Source organism: Canis aureus, chromosome 17 (genome assembly GCF_053574225.1).
Source record: "Canis aureus isolate CA01 chromosome 17, VMU_Caureus_v.1.0, whole genome shotgun sequence".
In the NCBI taxonomy this organism is placed as follows: domain Eukaryota; kingdom Metazoa; phylum Chordata; class Mammalia; order Carnivora; family Canidae; genus Canis; species Canis aureus.
In genome coordinates this window covers 49,732,412-49,752,267 of record NC_135627.1, presented here as the reverse complement: position 1 = coordinate 49,752,267, position 19,856 = coordinate 49,732,412, and the positions used below count along the sequence as shown (strand labels likewise).

At 34.1% G+C, this 19,856-nt stretch overlaps 1 long non-coding RNA gene across 11 annotated transcripts in view; it reads left to right on the top strand.

Annotated features, from left to right (window-relative positions):
• LOC144287963 (uncharacterized) overlaps positions 1 to 16,142 on the top strand; it is a 56,307-nt gene extending 40,165 nt beyond the window's left edge. For 3 of the 11 annotated variants that reach the window (XR_013355868.1, XR_013355864.1, XR_013355866.1), the window contains exons 6-7: positions 14,627 to 14,750; positions 15,865 to 16,138. This is a non-coding gene — a long non-coding RNA (uncharacterized LOC144287963). Of the gene's footprint in view, positions 1 to 5,938; positions 6,000 to 14,190; positions 14,561 to 14,626; positions 14,751 to 15,864 lie in introns of those variants that run through there. The other 8 variants (XR_013355865.1, XR_013355863.1, XR_013355862.1 and 5 more) reach the window with 6 other exon arrangements.
• The last annotated feature ends 3,714 nt before the right edge of the window (positions 16,143 to 19,856 follow it).

Sequence of the window (19,856 nt, the reverse complement as noted above, 5' to 3'; positions counted from 1 at the left end):
ATCTCTGCTCTGGCTTCCATACATATAGGAGGAAAAATGGGGCCCTAAGCCATTCTGTGATCTTAGCCATAACTCCTTACCACTTGCTTGTACCTGGGTAACAGTCATCTGTTTAACTATCACAATCTGCTTGAGATCCCAAGGATTAACTTCATTTTGCCCTTTGTTGGAAGATTCCCCATAGGCCTTTTGCCTTTCCAAACATCTTGTGAGTAGAGTCACTGATTGCATTTGTTATAGATTTTAGTTACCTTTTCTTTTTTGCAATCATTTTTCAGTGAGGTTCACTTTCCCTCAATCACTGTAGGTTTTAGATTCTTACTAATTATAATTTTACTGAAAACTCTTTCTGCCATTATGCTTGGTGTTTGCAAAAAAAACACATAGATGTTTTTTTAACTAATGTGATCTCTCAGTAACTAGACCTCTATTTCGCTAACAACTTTCATAAATTCAATTCTATGAATCTGACTTTTTTTTTCATTTCCACTCTATCCCAGTTTCCTACCGGGCTCCAAACTGCTATTTTTTATTCCATCTAAACCTTTTCCCTTTTATGCTCCTCATTTCCTTCAGGTATTCATTTGCATCCTTAACTAGCTTCAATTCCTCAGTTCATAATTTAATCTGTGTTTTCAGCATCAATTCCCTCATCATGACTATGCTTCCTTTTATACTTATCCATTGTTAGAGCCAATTCTTTACCTACTCTTGAAGTTTTAACTGCTACTGAAGAAAATCAAGTCCTGTTTAGTGGCTTTATTTTAATTTCGTGACTATTAACATCAAGTGGGCCCTTAGTGCTGCCAGGGGGACCTCCTACATTTCTCTAGGCATTCATTAGCCTGCTATTTCCCATCTTGTCCTAACCACCTCATAATTCCAACTAGTTTCTGCCCCATTCTCACCACTAGCTGATGATTTCACTTCTGAGAAAGAAGCAATCACAAATGGTATTTTTCTCACCATGCATATGAGCCGTATGTTCTGTGTTCCCATCTATGGTCAGGGATGAAAAGTCTGTAATCTTTCTGAAAAATTACTCCTCCACTTAAGTACTACACTCCACCCCTTTCTAAGATTACAATTCCATCCGTTTCTCCCTGTCTTCACTATCATTTCTCTCCTGGACTCCTTCAATCAATTCCATTAGCATACAATAATGCTATACATCCCCTTCAAAAATACAAAACAAACAAATAAAAATCTTTTGATCCACATATTACTATAGCTACCGTCTTTTTACATAAACCCTGTAAAAGAGTTACCCACACTCATTGGTTGCAGTTCTTTTCTTTCTTAACCACTTCACTGAAGCTTTTCCCTTTACTGCTCTTCCAAAAATGTAAGTCTTTATCTCTGGTGATCTACACATTACTAAATCCAACAATCATGTCTTTGTCAGTGGTGTGCTGGTTGATATTAACAACGACTCTTAGTGGGAGAAAAATTCTCTAGTTCTGAGTCTGCTGATGCTCATGGTATAAATACTCCAACCAGGCCAATTTCAAGCTTCTAACATGAGGCTGATGAACACAGCATGAAGAAACATACAGGATTGGCTCTCATTTGCTAGTAGAGTAGGTTCCACTACCCAATGGGTTGATCTTAATGAATGTTACCTTACCTGCAATATTTCATGCAAAAAAAAATCACTCAAGACTTTTTGACTCAATACTACACACATTCCTGGAAAACTACTTTCTCCTCCTATTACTCTTATATTGTGGTTTACCTCTATACAGGGTCTTTTGTGGAACATGTTCATACCCTTGACCTCTAGATGTTGGAATTCTCTATTGCTATATATTGCTAACTGTTTTCTTTTTCTTTTCTTTTTAGTTTTTTTTTTAAGATTTATTTTATTTATTCATGAAAGACACAGAGAGAGGCAGAGACACAGGGAAAAGGAAGCTCCTTGTGGGGAGCCTGATGCAGGACTCGATCCCAGGACCTCAGGATCATGACCTGAGCCAAAGGCAGACGTTCAACCACTGAGCCACCCAGGTGCCCCTCTTTTCTTTTTCATTTACAAACTAACTTGAAGATCTTCCTCCAGGCCTTGAAATTAAATAGCCCCAATATATCCAAATATCTTGTCCAGATTTATCTCAAATTATCTGAATTCATATTTTGAATTATGAACTCAATATATTCACTTGGATATTGAGAAATTAAACATGTCTACTATTAAACTCGAGGCATTCTTTTCCCAAACCTGCTCGAACCACAATATTTTCCATTCTTCCAGTTGCTCAGTCCAAATTTCTGAATGGCCTTCTTGACTCCTCTTTTATTCTCACATCTATATGTCAATCTTGAAATCTTTGTTTTCAAGCAATATTCAGAATTAACTGCATCTCAGCATCTCTATTATAACCACTTTGCTCCACATCGTCCTCATGTTTCATACACATTTCAATTTGTCTTCTAGTCTCCCTGCTTTCACCCTTTCCTATATATTCTAAAAACAGAAACAAAAACCAGCATTCTTTTGAATAATATGTCCTATTATACCACTGTTTCGTTCAATCTTTACAATGGTTTTGTAGCTCACTCAATGTTACATCTTTACATTGCCCTAGAAATTTCCATGTGGTCTGACCCTCCCGATCTTGATAAGCCTCATTTGCCATCACTCTCTTTTTTCACTTATGCAGCCTCAGTTAATCCGGTGCTGTGGTGCTCAAAGCATGCTCTCTTTCAAGTACCTGAAATGTTTTTCCCTATATATCCACATGGTTCATGCACTCGCTTCCTTAAGATGCTTGCTCAAGTGTCAAATTCTCAGTGACCCATTCCCTGACCACAATTTAAAATTGTCACACATCCATCCCAAGCCACTTGTCATCTTCTAATATAGCAAAAACACAAACATGTACAACATACACACAAACAACATAGATGATAGATGGATGATAGATAGGATGGAGATATATATATATATATAATTTTTAATCTGAGCCTACTGGACTCTAAATCCTATGACATTAGGTACTTTTTATATTATTACTATTATTTTGTCTACTGATGTATCTCAAACATCTAGAAAAGCACCTGGACATAACATAATATAGGAACTATAAGAACTGTATTGAAAACATTTTAAAGAATAATTTAACAATGTTTCATGCACTATGATAAATGCTGTTGCTATGTCATCTTACATACCTCTCACCAATAAAGAAGGTAGGGTGCACTACTGAAATTTAATGTTAGTTCTGCCTTCCAATCCACAAGTGTGTAATAAAAATGTGGTCCTTGATCGTCCATGACTCTTTGTGTTAGCACATTCAGCAGTTCATACAAATGTGTCTTTATGTGTATGTGATTATGACTGTTTTCTTTTACTGTGTATTCTGCAAACATATCAACTAAATATTTTTATATTCTGCAAGCACAACAACTAAATATTTTTTATTCTGGACCTAATAAGCCAAACTATTAGGATTAGATTGTCATATGGTCTAATCAACTTTTATCAAATCAATATGCTTTTCCCCAAAACATCCCTCCATACAGGCAAGAATATTTTGGATTCAGTAACCCCATAGTTTAACATTTTAACACCAAAGCATTGATTGGGATTCATAGGCTCATGTATCATAGAGAGGTTGTTATTTGCTTAAACTTACCATCTTCTAAATCAGAATTTCATCCCAATTATCCTTTACAGTAAAAATAAGAAAAAGACTTGCCCCAGTCCACCATACCATGATTTCTTTCTGAGAAGATTACAAATCTGGGGATCATTTTCATTTCCTTTTAATTGGTATTTATCTGTGAACTTGATCTCATTTTCATTAGCTTCTCTGAATGTATGTTGAGGAGGAATGTGCTGAGAGGAGATAATGTTCACGTTTATAAATCCCTACAGCTATATGGATATGGAAGACCTTATGATCTACCATTGCATAAAAGCTCTGGTTCCTTGAATGTAAGGTTAAACAAAGTTTAATGGGAAATATAGACTATTGTTGTTTTCATGGCTCAAAAGTTATGGTTTTTAATTATAATCATTTATGCTATGGAGAAAAATATGGTTTAATAAAAAAAAAAGGTTTTTGTTTTGTTTTTTTTTTAATCATCAGGTTGTCCAGGAACCTATATTACCTCCTGAGAGCAAAATAGGTCCTTAGAGAAATGAATTGACTCTTTCAGTCTACTAAGATACAGCTTTGTAACACTTGAGCATTCTATTAGCAGGCCAGAGGAGGAAACTGATATATAAATACAGAGAAAGGAAATTAATATGGAAGAGAATATAGAGACAGAAGGAGGAAGTCTGAATGTAATTAGGGAAAATGTAAATGAGATATAGGACCAAGGGTTGTGATCTCAATAACATATTTCTGTCTAATTCTCTCCTTTTTTGAATCTATGTTTTTTCTACGCATAGCTTTTTTTTTAAGATTTTATTTATTTATTCATGAGAGACACTGAGAGAGAGAGAGGCAGAGACACAGGCAGAGGGAGAAGAAGGCTCCACGCAGGGAGCCTGATGCAGGACTCTATCCCAGGACCCCGGGATCAGCACCAGAGCCAAAGGCAGATGCTCAACCATGGAGCCACCCAGGTGCCCTTTCTACACCTAGCTTTTGACCATAATAGGATGGTACAAAATACATTTCTAAGAAACTGACATCAGTTAAACCCTATTCTGCAAAATCCAAGCTAAAGATAAGGACAATAACATATGGACTTCTATAACAAATGAGCTTGCGTGATTATTGTTTTATATTCTCTCACTGTGAATGAACAAAGAGCAGAGAAACATCCATGGGCAATGGTGTATAAACAGAGGTGATGCAGAGTAGACTAGATCATACAGATGCAGCTGGAAGAAAATGCAATAAATTAAGCATGAGTCCACAGATCATGGTATGCAACAGGGAACAGAGGAATGATTTATTGAAATGTTATGATTTGGCAAATGTTATTAAGCCACAAGTCAACGTTTTGTATAAGATTATCTTGAAAGTTAAGCTGGCTCTTACTTCCTCATGTACTATAAAAGAAATTCATTTTAATTAAATTTGGTTGATTCATTGACTCACTCTACACTCATTCATTCATTCATTCATTATTAATTAATTCAAAGTATATTCATTAAAAAACTACTATAAGCCAGATACTTTGCTAGATATGGGGAGACATGAATGGAAAAGCGGAATAGGTTCCTGCCCTAATGTAAAGACATAAATAAGATGATTTCAGATAGCCATAAAAGTTATGAAGAAATGAATTATGTGCGTGCTGAGATAGAGAGAAATGAGAAAGGTATGCCACTTTTTTTTTTAAGATTTTATTTATTTATTTATGAGAGACACACAGAGAGAGAGAGAGAGGCAGAGACAGCCAGAGAGAGGGAGAAGCAGGATCCATGCAGGAAGCCTGACATGGGACTCGATCCCAGGTCTCCAGGATCACGACCTGGACTGAAGGCAACGCTAAAACACTGAGCCACCTGGGCTGCCCGAAAGTATACCTCTTTAATTAAGACAGTCTGGAAAGCCATAAGTGCTGGACTTTTTTAACATCAGCTTGCTTATCCAGGACCTTTAATAAATGGTAACTGTGAATGTGCCAGAAAAACAAAAACAAAAGATAAACATGAGGAAAATGATTTAGGTCAATATTAATCTAAGTGTAACAATTTTTATGACACAGCACTTGCAGTTGGATAGAGAGTATTGGCCACCTGTACTCGAACTACTTGTGACAACTATGCAAAATTATTTAGAACCATAACTCAGAGACGTAAAATTACCTTGAATATGTTTCTTAACAGGTCTTTGTAGAGCCTAAGCTCCTCAGTTTTTAAATTGTATCATGTGTGTTAATTTCACTTGGAGCCCTCATTATAAAAGAAAATGTTGGTAATTTTATTGTTGCTTGGATTCTAACATGATCATAATACCATGTTTTTAAATCCTAGAAATCTCTCAAAGAGGAATTTTATAAGACGTATAATTTCTACAGTGTGAAGACATAAAAAGGTGACATTGGAAAATTATGCCAAAGAAGGGAAAAAAGAGGGAGGCATCTTCAGATTCACATGTTTAGGTTACAAAGGAAAATCAATTATGTAGAAGGGGAGAATTTTGAACCAAGTGTTGGTATAATTTGTAATGCTATGCAGGCCTTAGACTTAAAAAAAAAAATAGTCAACCTATCATTGTTTCTAAGTCTTCTCAGCTTACTTTATTATTGTTGTTGTTATAAATGACTACCTTAACCTCCCCTTTCTTTTAATATCTAGGTTAAGAATCATTGCCCATATGTGTTCTTTAAAGTCATCCCACTTTTGTCTTGCTGTCCTTTTCATAGCTGTATTTCCCATTTGAATTCACATAAGTGTTATCTATTTGCTCTCTGATTTCTAAACTTACTCTTTGGATGACTTACTATATTTCTATAATAAAGCCCTGACTGTTTACTGTTGTTTGTGCCAAAAATTCTGTTAATGTTGCTGATGGTGCTGATGACGTGTGTGTTAAACCTTTACCAAGAGAAGAAACAGGATGGATAGTACTTAGTGATTTAAGGTGTCTACTATTCAGATAAGTGATGAATTCCTGGCACTCATTTATTAGGATTTATTTGTTAGGACGAGTGAGCCCTTTATTGTCTTTCATAGAAGTTGAAAGAATGAGAGGAGGAACTGCTTATGGAAAGTTTGACTTGCTACAGATGGTTATTGGCTGAATTGGACAAGTTTTGGAGAAGAAGATACAGATAGAGATACAGGAATATGTTTTTCCTTCTTACAATGCTTTTACACATTTTTAAATTTAAAAAAAGATTGATTTGGAACATTTGGGTGCATTTTGAATAATGGCTATTGCTATGGATAGGGCAACAGATGGTCAGAATAGGATGAGGCATCTATGTGCCAGGGGAGGTGGTTTGTGGTAAGATCAATTTCTAGCTAAAAAGAAAGAAATGAATAAAAATGCACTTAAACTTGGAGATGAGTGGATTCTCCTGAATCTAATAGCCTATCTGCAATCTAATAGGCCAAATCCTAAATATTCGTTTTAAAAGTGAGAGATTCCCAAATAAAACGTTTTACGTAATGGAGATCTGGATACTTCTTTGGATTTTTCAAAACTACCCAGATACTTCAACAAATCTATATAGGTTGCTAGGTAATTTCACGTGTATTTTTCTTTTTATCTCTTCTTTCCTCATCTCTTCTTCCTGAGCGTAGTAATTCAGAACCAAAATGAATTAAATAAATCTCCTGGTATTGTCCAAGTTTTGACAGAGACACTGGCTTCTCTAGAGTTGGTTTTTGTTTTCTGTAGAAGGAGGAACATTTCTGCAAGGAAGATACTGAGGTTATTTTCATAGAAGGAATACAATTTAAATCAATATTGATAGTCTGTGTAGTGGCACTGGGTGCTTTAAATTCTACTTTCTGTACCCTGTCTTTGCAAGTCTACTTTTACTTTTAAGAAATGATTAGATCTAAGGCAGTCCTGTATCCATTTGGAGATAGATCTATATGTATCCTGAGGGCTGAACTGCGGTCTATAGAAATCATACCTTCAACCCAAGGTATGATGCCTTTTGTGACAGGTTCTTTGAAGTCTTTCTTCAATCTTTCTTTAAAGAGAAAAAAAATAGTTCAAACACACTTTTTTTTTTTTTTAATTCAGAGTTAGGTTTAAAAGTTTACCTGATCATAAGATGGGGGGAAGGAGGAAAAATTATTTTTTCTTAATGACATTGGTTTCTCTTTGAAGTCCAGCTTCTAGACAAGTCACATCAATATCAAAGAATCCATAAGCAGATTCAGAAAAGCTCAGATTGGAAATATCAGGATAAGTCAGTTTTCTGTCTCTGAGCTTATAAAACTTTACAAAATCCTGAAGGTTTTTGGTATTTTAATTAACAATAGATGAATAATATTTTTATATTAACATCATTAAATAAATATTTTATAGATGAAAATACTTGGCTGAAAAACACAGATTACCACATAAATTAAAGCCTTTGATCCTTGGCTTCTCCTCTTCCTTTAGTAAAGCCTGCTGAAGTGAGTCAAACTCTTCTCCTTTTAAGAAACACGGAATCTAGATGCAGAAAACAGATTTAGGATTCTAATGCCAAATTGTTCTATCATATCTTACTACTAATCAGTTTATCTATATTTGAAAAATCCAAAACAAAAGTTCAACTTATTAAAATTCTAAAACCCCTTATTTAAGGTTTGTAGCAATTTTTTAGAAGGTATTATTACTAAGCCCATTAGGTAAGGGAAAACCTATGTGCATCATTGATTACAAAGAAAATGTCAAAGTCTTAGAGTTATTAACTGGAATTTGAACCAAAGATAGTTTAACTCCAATGCACATGCTATTTCCAGAATACAATGACTTTCTCAAGCATATTTAGTTTTCTTACCATGTGTAGTCTTCCAGTTTCCCCAACCTATCTTACTGACATTTTCTCCATGTTGATGTGATATAGCAAAAAACTTTAAAGTTGGATTAAAAATTAAAAGTTAGAGTATTGGCACGAAGTATTTCGAGAATGGTGAAATAAAGATGTGTGAATGTCTGTACCTCAATAAAAGCAATGACAACAGTGGTGAAACAGTCAAAATTAACATTTCCAAAACTCACTTATTTAACCAAAAGCTTGCAACAATTCTTGGACAATCAATCCAAGATAAATAGCTAAAGCAGGGTAAGAATTTAAGTGCTCTGGCATTAATGCTCTCCCTATTGCCATCTCCCCTGTTCCCAACAGGCTCTGTGGCAGCCTTATAACACCTGCAGCCTAGAAAACACAATAACTGTTAAAACCAGCAGACAGAATGTTTTTGGAGTTCCCCCAAAAGCCTAATCCCCTGAAATATCTCACTATTTAATCTGTCTGGCAGTTCCCTGGAAAAGCCCCCATTCACAGGGTTTTGCTTGGAGAGACTCAGAGGTCAGTAAATGAAGAAAACCCTTATCCCCAGGGCATATATGAGTGGAAATTGCCTAACATTGCAGTGTGTATATGATGCAGCACTACTAGAAGGGACAAACTTTTAACCATTCTATAGTCAAAATCGTAAAAGGAAAACCTTGCAAATGAAATGTCCATAGAAGGCTTTGAAAGATATATAAGGCCATACACATATGCAGAGCTGTGCATATTCTCAGGAAAGACTGGAGAACGCCAGAACTGCTTACCACTGACTGATTTTAAGGATGCGTGCAAGCAGAAAGTCACAACTAAGACAGAGATGTAAACTGCCTGCCTGAGCCTTGAACACATGGGGCCCTTCATCAAACAGTGGGAGATTTACTAGGTCCAGGAACCTAAAGGAAGATCTGCCCAATCATTAGTGGACAAGTAGGCTAACTGGACAGGGACTTCAGAGGCCACTCTCAAACAAGAATAAACTTTATAGAATTAGTCTAGGAAAGACAATAAACAAAATAAAACAACATATGGGAAAAAACAGCTAACCTCAGCTAGGGTAAAATGTGATTCTCAGAATTGCCAGATTTTTATTGTTTAAAATGTCCAGTTCTTACAGAAAAATATTTATGAAAACTTAAAAGAAATATCAAAGTATGTTCCATACACAGGGAAAAAAAAGTGCAGTCATTAGAAACTGACACTGAGGAAACTCAGATGTTGGGCTTGCTAGACAAATACTTTAAACAGCTGCTATAAATGTGTTCAAAGAATTAAAGGAAACTTTACCTAAATAATTAAATTAAGTAGAAAACTATGTCATGCCAAATAGAGAATATCTATAGATAGATAAAAGTCATATGAAAAATAGATATTCTGGAGTTGAAAAGTAGACTTGAACAGACAGAAAAAAGAATACTTGAAGATAGTTAATTTATGTTATTCAGTCTCAGAAACTGCATAATAAAAGCATAAGAATCTGCATAAGAGAAACATAAGAGAAAAAGGGGGAACATGAACATTTCTCAAAAAAAGCGAATTATGATTAAATGTATGTACATCATCAAGAGAGTTTCAGAAGGAAAAGGGAGAGAGGAAAGAGTGGAGACAATGTTTAAAGAAAGAGTGGCCTAAACTTCCTAAATTTAATGGAAAGCATTAATCTACACATCCAGGAAGCTCAACAAACTCCAAATAGAAGAACTCAAAGAGATCCATAACTAGCCACATCATAAACTCTCAATAGCCAAAAACAATGAGAGAATCTTAAAAGTAGCAAGTGATAAATAACTTATCAAAAGGGATCTCCAGCAAGAATATAAGCTGACTTATCATCAGAAAGCACAGATGCCAAAGGCGGTGAGATACCATATTCAAAGTGCTGAAATAAAAGGACTATCAAGCAAAACTTTTGTATAGAGCAAAACTATCTTTCAAAGAGGATGGCTAATTAAGACAATTACAAATAAACTTAAAAAAAAAAAGCAAGAGAATGAATGTAAAAAAGACTAACAATGCAATCAGTAATGAAAAGAAAGCATGAACTGCTGTGCTAATATCAGGCAAAATAGACTTTAATATAAAAATTGTTACTAGAACTAAAGAAGGGCGGTTTATAATCATGAAAAGATCAATCTATCCTGAAAATGTAATAATGATAAGCACATATTCACCTTTCAGTACAAACCCTAAATTCATGAATCAAAACCTGACAATTGAAAAGAAAAATAGACAATTCAACAATAATTGTTGAATTCAATGCACTTCTCCCAATAATGCATAACATAACTAGACAAAAAGCTAAGGAAAGAGAAGACTTGAACAGCACTATCAACTAACTTGACAAAACAGGTGTGTAGAACACATCAGCCAACACCGAATACACATTCATCTCAAGAGTACATGAAACATTCTCCAGAATAAACCATGTTAGGCAATACAAAATGCCTAAAGAATTATACAAAGATCAAAATTATACAAAATATGTTTTCTGACAAAAACATAATTAAATAGGAAATATATAAGAGAAAGAAATTCAGGAAACTTATAAATATGTAGATATTAAACAATACACTCCTCAATCAATTAGTTTTGCAGGAGCTAGTGGGAATAGGGAACGACTGCTAAGGGGCATGGAATTTCTTTTTTAGCAGATGAAAATATTCTAAAATTAGGTAATGATGATTGTACAACCATGAATATTCTAAAATATTCTATTCTATCAATATCTGAATATTCTAAAAACCATGAATTATATAAATCAAAAGCTTATGTTTATAGTTAAACTATATCTCAGTAAGCTAGATAGATCTTAGAGAGCTAGAGAAAAAAATAGGTAGATGATAGATAGATAGATAGATAGATAGATAGATAGATAGATAGATGATAGACTGACATTTGTGAACTATGGAATTCTGAAACTCAACCTGTCTGAAATTCTTAGCTGTAAAGTGGAAACATGAATGCCTTCTATTAACTCAGAGACTTAAGTGTCATGATAGTTAAAAATCTATGCAAATATGCTTTGCAAATTGTGGCACCTTCTTACAAAAAATTTAAGCTATTATTATGTTTGACCAACCTACCATATAAATACTCTTGTATTCTCATTTGCATGCTTAAATTTCTTGTGGAATGAATTTGTTCATGTATCATTTATTTATCTTAGAAAAGCATAAACAAATTTCTTTGGACTTTCATGAAACTGAAAGTCATATATATGTGAAGCCTTTTTGAGTCGATATCTTGATTAAAAGATATTTATTGAGTTTCTGTCTCAGACAATATGTAAGAACTGTACTCCTTGGTGGTTATAAGTGAGTTCAAATACAAAATATTAGACATACATATATATCTTTATACATATGTTTATACATACCTATAAATACAGATAATAGATAAATGAGAAGCACAAAATTAGTACCAAGCCACTCAAAAAACTTATGTGAAAACTCTTATGAATATTTAAGAGGTTGTTTTGTGGGGGGGGGGGATTACAGGCAGAGACACTTTATGACTTATTAAACTTTCTAATTTTCCATCCATTTGATTGACCTAACAATAAAAAGCTAAAACAAGTAAGTACTGATAATTATATTGAACATTGGAAAATCATAAACTCTATTGGTAAGTATATGGTTTTGTACAACTACTTTGAAAAAAATTTTTGCTTTATCTATTAAATTGTTTATCTATGCCCTATGATGTTGCAAGTCTCAAGAAATAGGATATACATTCTTTATATATCCTAGAGAAACTCTTCATAGCAAAATAAAATTACTTGTACAAAAGTTTTTATAGTGATATTATGTATAAGAACAAAATATTAATAAACCACCTACATGAGTTTCAAGGATTGGACTCAAATTGGTGGTGTGGGAAATAGGCATATTTGAGCACTCATAAGTCTCAGAATTTAAAAGGGGAAATTTGGAGGGATGGTGGTAGTGCAATAACAGGGTATATAAAGGTGCTGTAACAGGTATATATAACAGGGTATTTAACAGGGAATATAAGGTGTCTATAATGGGGATATATAAGATATATAACAGGGCAGCACCTTGGTGAGAGTTTTCAAAATATAATGTCTCCCAAGGCACAGCTGGATGTATGTGACTGATAGTAGTTATTCCTTCTGTCTTCAGACTCTGCTGTGTTGACAACCTTTAAGTCTCAAACTCTTATAAAGAAGTAGCGGACGCTTGAATGGTGATGGGCAAGTAGAATGTTGAATGTATAGAATTAGATTTCAGGATCAATCTCAACCAACGTTTGTGGATCTGCAATTGCTTTAGTCCTTAGTCCTGACAGTGCCCAAACCTCTATTTTTGTACTCCTCAACTTTCTTCCGTGGTTTCAGAGGGTCCCAATTACTTACTGCCTTTTTTTTTTTTTTTATGTCAAAGTTAATTCAGTTAGAACTGTTGAATTAGGCCTTATTTCAGTCAGGTTCATTTATTTCTAAATTCTACTCATCAGAAATATGGGCTCTTTTTTTATTCATTCAACTAATTTACTGTGATCCCAAAAGTATGATATTATCCTTAAAAATATAGGTTGAAATAATATAAATTTCTCCAATGCAGTGACTTGAAACTATTCTTCTTGATTTGGCTTGATCTTGACAATCATCTTTCAAAAGACATAGGGATCCCTGGGTGGCGCAGCGGTTTAGCGCCTGCCTTTGGCCCAGGGCGCGATCCTGGAGACCCGGGATCGAATCCCACGTCAGGCTCCTGGTGCATGGAGCCTGCTTGTGTCTCTGCCTCTCTCTCTCTCTCTCTCTCTCTCTTTCTCTCTGTGACTATCATAAAATAAATAAAAATTAAAAAAAAAAAAGACATGTATCCCATAAAGGCCTGTGGACTTCTCAGGTGTGCTATTTATGATAATTATTCTGTAACTCTTTGTTAATTGTTTATCTGAATTATATTTAATACAGAGGCTCTGAATAATGTTCATGCTTTTGAGAAATACATAATTTACAGCATCTGAATGCAGGTCAGGATATGCCTTTGCAAATTCTTCACATTATTTCATAAAAATTAGTTTTTTAAAATGTGAAAATAAAAGTGATTGGACTATTTTTTTTACCAAAGAATATATAGAGATATATATTATATATATGTATAATTTATTTCCCTTAAATCAAATAAAGAGCTACTGAAGAACAGGCTTTGGATTTTTGTTTTGTCTGACTTCTTGAAGTCTTTTCTGTGAGTTTATTTCAAAATAATGCAATCTTCAACCTCATTTGTTGTTCCCACCTTGTCTCATAATATACCTAACTATATGAGTCGACTTTTCCCATAGCATGTCTGTATAAATGTGACATTCCTTAATCTCTTTGTCCCACAGTGAATTTTGGAGATTAAAGAAATAAATGGGATGCAGTTTAGAGATTATTTTATTGTGATTGTATGCACACCCTAGTACACTCTATGAAAGCAGAAGAGTGTATTTTTAAGCATTCTTTGAACTACCTGTCAAAGTTAATTTGTGTCAATTATACTGCTGTTGATATACACTTTCAAGGTGGAGAATCATACAGCATATTTTAGTTTTTCAGGACTTACTTTTTTTCAAGGAAAAGGATTTTTCTAGCTTATTTGTTTTTTAACTACTGAAAGTTGTCATACCTTGATCCACACACCCTGTGAATATAAATGCAGATTTTAACGTATAATTACTTCCCAGTACCTTGTCTTTGTAGCCTCTTTGTGTCCTCAGGATATAGTGCTCAAAAGGTTGTTTTTTTTTTTTCCTCAGCATAGCATCCCCAATTCTGAAAAGAGGCAGAATTTCTGAGAAGGAAGAGATATCACTCTCTACGAAAAACACTTGATAAGAACTCCTCGCATTCGAGGTTGGGAAAAGAAAAAGCATTATTTTTGGTCTGAAATATCACCCATTCACAACGTGTCAAAAGAGACCACTGCTGTCTGCATTAGTCAATTTTTTGGAGCCATCTGCCCTCACTGTGGGATATAGTATAGCCAGAATGAGCACTGCAGGTACCTGAGAAAATGCCAGAAGTGGTCTCAGTCAAGATAATTCATTGGCTAGTAGAGAGAGAATTCCCTGGCTTTAAGGAGATAGAGATTGAAAACTAAGAAAAAGTTGCCCTTTAAAAGAGTGTAGTGTATCCCAGAGTTCCTGTACTTGTCTTTTGGCTCATAAGATTTGCAATTCTCTCTCTTCAAAGTGTCAATAAGGCCGTGGAAAGAATAAAACATACTATTTGGTGGAAAGAGCTAACTATCCTGCTGCAAATGAACACCCTATGTATCTCTGACTAAATTGACTACATAATAAAAGCAAAGCAAATGGTGAGGAAAAGCACATTATATCTCTTTCAGGCTTGTTGCCTGATTTTACTAACTACAATATGTTTCCTTTTAATCTTTTAGTATATGTATTTATTTTTAGAATACTCAAAGAAACATTTATGTCAACCAATTAAAAATATTATTAGCAGGGAAACCTCTATATATTGGTTTCTTGACAAGTAGATAGCCCCAACTACGTCCTACATTTTAGTTACAAAACACTCCTGAAAAGAAATGTATGTTAATATGTTTACGCAGTTGTCCCCCATAATTAATTATTCCAGGTTATTTAATAGCTTGGAGGGATATCTTGTTTCATTAATTTACATTAAATTAGTTTAACAAGTATATCATGTCAATCTGAGCCATATGCTTTATTACTATCTTGGTATTAGAGAAGTAGATAAACTATTTCTGAGCTCAGTGAAATATAGTACATTATATTAGGTATTAGAGGTATTAGATATCTGTTTGTTAAGTGATTTACTCCCTTCCTGATGCTTTTAGAGGTAAGAATTTTATTGCTTTGTTTTTGTTTTTGTTATTATTTACTTTGTCTCTGTAGTGCTTTGGGAACTAAAAGGAATGCATATAGAAAACATAAAACATTATTCTCTAGATCTTACCACTTTATTACTGCATTGAATGGTCTAAAATAATATACTAAAATATTATAGAAGTTTGAAGTTTGTAAAAAATAAATATAAATTAATATTTAATATTATATACTTATACTATGGGTTATCATTTCTATATAAGAAAAGGGAGATCATTCCTAGCAAAGAAAATATAAGATGATTTTCTTGGTAAATGGGCAATTGCTCTGAACTTTCACTCTAACAAAATAGTGTACATTTAATGTTAAATATGTAGTTTGTCACAGTTTTTCTGTGATAAATTACTCAAGATGTTTTTAGCTACAGGGTTATATAAATCAATAGATATTTGACTTTTTTCAAATCTTTGTATAAATGTATTAAATCTAGATATATAAATATTCTATATTCTACATCATACATTATATAACATAGAGTCTGTGTGGGTGTTATGTATGTATCATCTATTGTTTGAAAACATACTTTGCAAAGGATCCTGATCATTTTATTTTTCTTAGTTGACAGATATTGGCTGGAAAATATGTCACGTAGAAAGGGGATTTCAATGTGCTTCACTACTGAAAATATTTTGCTGGATTTTGAACCAAGAATAAGCTAAGTCTGAATGATCTATTCAATTGTATCAAGCCCATCAATTTCAGAAAACTTGCTCTATTTCTATTGTTGGCAATTGCCAACACTAAACTCCTAAACTCACAAACTCACAAAAATTAAAGAGATAACCTTTCTCACACAATTCCTTTAATTAATATAACTGTAAAGATATTGGCCCCAAGGAATAAATGTTATTTCCTTACATACACTCTACCTGGGCCTAACAGAGGGTATGGTATCTCAATTTTGGTAATTAGGAAGTAATACCCACAATGTTGACATCATTCTTTCTTCTTTTTTCTTTTATCAAGTTTGATATGAAAAAAACATTTTTATCAAAACAATGGCAAAGATAATAGTTGGTTACAAGTGCCTAATGGGTTGAATAATGTTTTTCTAAATTCATGTCCTACTTAGAATCTCCAGTGTAACCTTATTTGGAAATAGGGTCTATGCAGATATAATGAAGATAAGGTTTCATGAGGGCCCAAAATCCAATGTCAGTGCTCTTATAAGAGAGAGAAAAGGACACACAGAAACAAAGAAGACTATGTGGAGGCGAAGATTATACAGTGATGAAGCTACAAACCAATGTACACCAAAGATTACTGAGGGGTCACCCAATGCAAGGGAGAGGCAAGGAAGTATTATCCCAGGAAGAATTTTTCCCCAGGGACTTTATAGGAACACAACCCTGACAATACCTGGATTTCAGACCTCTAGCCTCCAGAACTGTGAGAAAATAAATTTCTGATGCCGTAAGCTACCAAATTGCAGTAATGGTATAACGGCTGGAGGAAACTAAGAGTGACCTATTTGGCATTGTGGGGGTTTTGATGTCCCATTATCTGAATCTAATCATTTTTATGGTTGAACTATATAGTTTTATCTACTGCTCCACCTGTGTGCCCAGTCCTATTTCCATTAGTCTCTATAAGAACAGGGTTCCAGCAACCTCCTTGCTTTTACTGAGCTTTCCTATCTACAGGACCCATCTCCTTAACTATAATACATCCTAAGAAAAAAATGGAAAATACTAAACCCATCTTTTGATTTCACATTGCTTTCCAGCTAATATTTCTTCTTTCTGCTCCTTTTATATAAAATTGCATCTATATCCATTGTCTGTAGTTTTCTTCTTCCCATTTTCCCTTGAGTGACTTTAATAGTTAAAATAGGTAAGTTTGTCCACAACATTCTAGTAAAAAGATCCTTTGTCAGGGTAATTACCACATTGTCAAGCCCCCTGGTGAATTCTCAGTACTTCTCTTTTGCTCTCTCAACACCATTTAGTACATTTGAATGCCACTTTGAAAAAATTCTTCACTTTGTTTTGAGGAATCACACTGTCCATGTTCTTTTTATTTGGCTATCTTCTCACTAGCCAGAAATCTCATCTCTTGACCCCTAAATGGTCAAACTTCAGTCCCTATATCTTTTTTTTTTTTCATGGTAATTCCATTCAGTGTCAAGACCTCTAAATATCTTCCATATGGGGGTGCCTGGGTGGCTTAGGTTGGTTTCACCTCAGATAGTGATCTCATGGTGGTGGGACGGAGCCCTTCACTGGGCTCTGTGCTCATCAGGGAGTCTGCTTGAAGATCCTCTCTCTCTGTCCCTCCCCCCATTCTTGTGAATGCACTTTCTCTTTCTCTAAAATAAATAAATAAATCTTAAATAAATAAATATCCTCTATATGCTAATATTTCTGAAATTTAAGTAGCTAGCATAAATGGAACTAACTATAAATGAATAACCAAATAAGTGAGTAACAAATCAATTTTGGGGGTATAACCTAATTAAAACATTATAAGTTATATTGAAACTATAAATTCAGGTTTCTAGCTAAGTTTGTAATGACATGCCTGACCATAATTTGTTAAATTCTTTCACTTACTTATGGAGATTGATGTGATGAAAGGAAATGGAAAAGGGTTCTGGGATTTCATAGTTCTTAGAGATTTTAATTATAACAGACTGCAGAATTCTTGTTTTTCTACTCAGTGAAGGAACTTTATTTTTGTTTTCAGGTTTAATGCAAATAATGCAAATAACTGTTACAAGAATACATTTCCCAATCTTCTAGAATGTACATATGACAAGTGACTATGAAGGCCAGTGAAATATAGCTAACTTCTGTATAAAAGAAAGAATAAATCATTTCTCTTTTCTTCATCATTTCTGCTGCCTTGAATATAGATAAAATGCCTGAAAGATTAGCATCTGTCTTAGCTCAGGAAGAGCCATGAGGATGAAGGTCATGGATAGCTCACCAAAAAGAAATAGAGGGAAGTAGTGACTGTGATAAACTCAAGGAGTCCCCATGCCAGCCTTGAACTACTTCCTTGCCTGGTATGTCTGTATTACTGTCCTTAAGTCTCTATTACTTTAATCCAAACCTAATATTAACTGGCACTTTACTTATATTTGCAAGTAAAGTGCTTGAGTGTAAAAATACTAAAAATTCAGTTTGGTTAAATAAAGGACTTGAGACATTGGGAGATTATAGGGCAAAAAGCTGGGAAGCTTTACCAATCTGTGATAGAACATTCTACAAGTAACTTACTATATACTATTTCTAAGAGCAATGATTGAAGAAATAATGAAATTTGGTGTATGTTTGCACTTCTTTATCAATAAAAATCTATGAGATAGATAAAATCAGATCGAAGCCAGAAGGTCTTCAACAAAGATGGATAAACTAAGTTAAGCCTATTTATAGCATGCAAAGTAAGTTAACTGAATATTCTATAATTGGGAATTCTGAAGGCAGAAAACGTTATCAGTTCCTTAAATTAAAAGTGTTATAATGGATGGAGGTAAAATCACAGCCTTTGAAGATGTGAATGACATCCAATCATATAAAGGTCTGAGAAAGAAAATGGTAGCTGTGTTGGCTTTGCATTCAAACTATTATTTTAAAGGTCTCAACACAGCTACACCTTTTTTGAGAACTAGATTGAAGCAGAATATACAGACCACTAATACAAAATAATGATGTTCAAGATTAAAACCTGTGAGCGTGTAGAGAATATATGTTTCATGATTCTGCACAGTGATTGCTTTTGGAGCAAATTTTACTGAAACTTAAGTTTCCTGGAACTTTTATCTATGACTGATTAGCAAATGGGGACTCCAAAGAGATTTACTTTCTTAGATTTCTTTCCTTAGAGAGATATTTCAAGAGAGGATAAGATTTGGGACTATGAGACACTATAGATTACAAAGCTGGAGACACTTATCTCTTCTTAGGAAAAATTTACTTATAATCCAAAGGATCACAGTAACAACTCAGAATTATCCCCATTGTGTTTCTAAAGAGACTCTCAGTTAAGGAGAAAGAACAATTGACCCTTTTTTCTTTATAAACACCTAGATTCATTTTATTGATATTCATTGCCTATAGTAATGAACCCATACATGGAGAGTGACAGCTGTCTTTCATTGCCTCGGGATAAGAATTTGGGCACAGAAGAACCACATAGTTATTATTTGTATTCAGCAAATAATAACCTATTCTACACCAAAAACCTTGTGTGTACACTTAGGATATTACCAATAAATAAAGATACTAAAAATGTAAAACAAATATCTTACAAAAGGTTTGATTGTCAAATTTTCCTGTGGAACTTATAAACAGCAAACAGGTTAGAAATTGGTTGGGTTTTTGATGGAATTATAGTGTCAGGGAAACCGAAGGCTGCCCTGAAACAGACCAAGACTATTCAATGTTTAACAGAGCACAAGATCTCTTTCTCCTATTAAGAAGTTTGCTGTTAGAGCTTTGAGGCCCCCAGGTAGCATATACTCTCTAAACCCAATCCAGATAAGGGCACAGAAAATAAAGGACAGGTAAATCCTTCCCAGTAAATGAAGTAAAGGCTGCAAAGAAAGT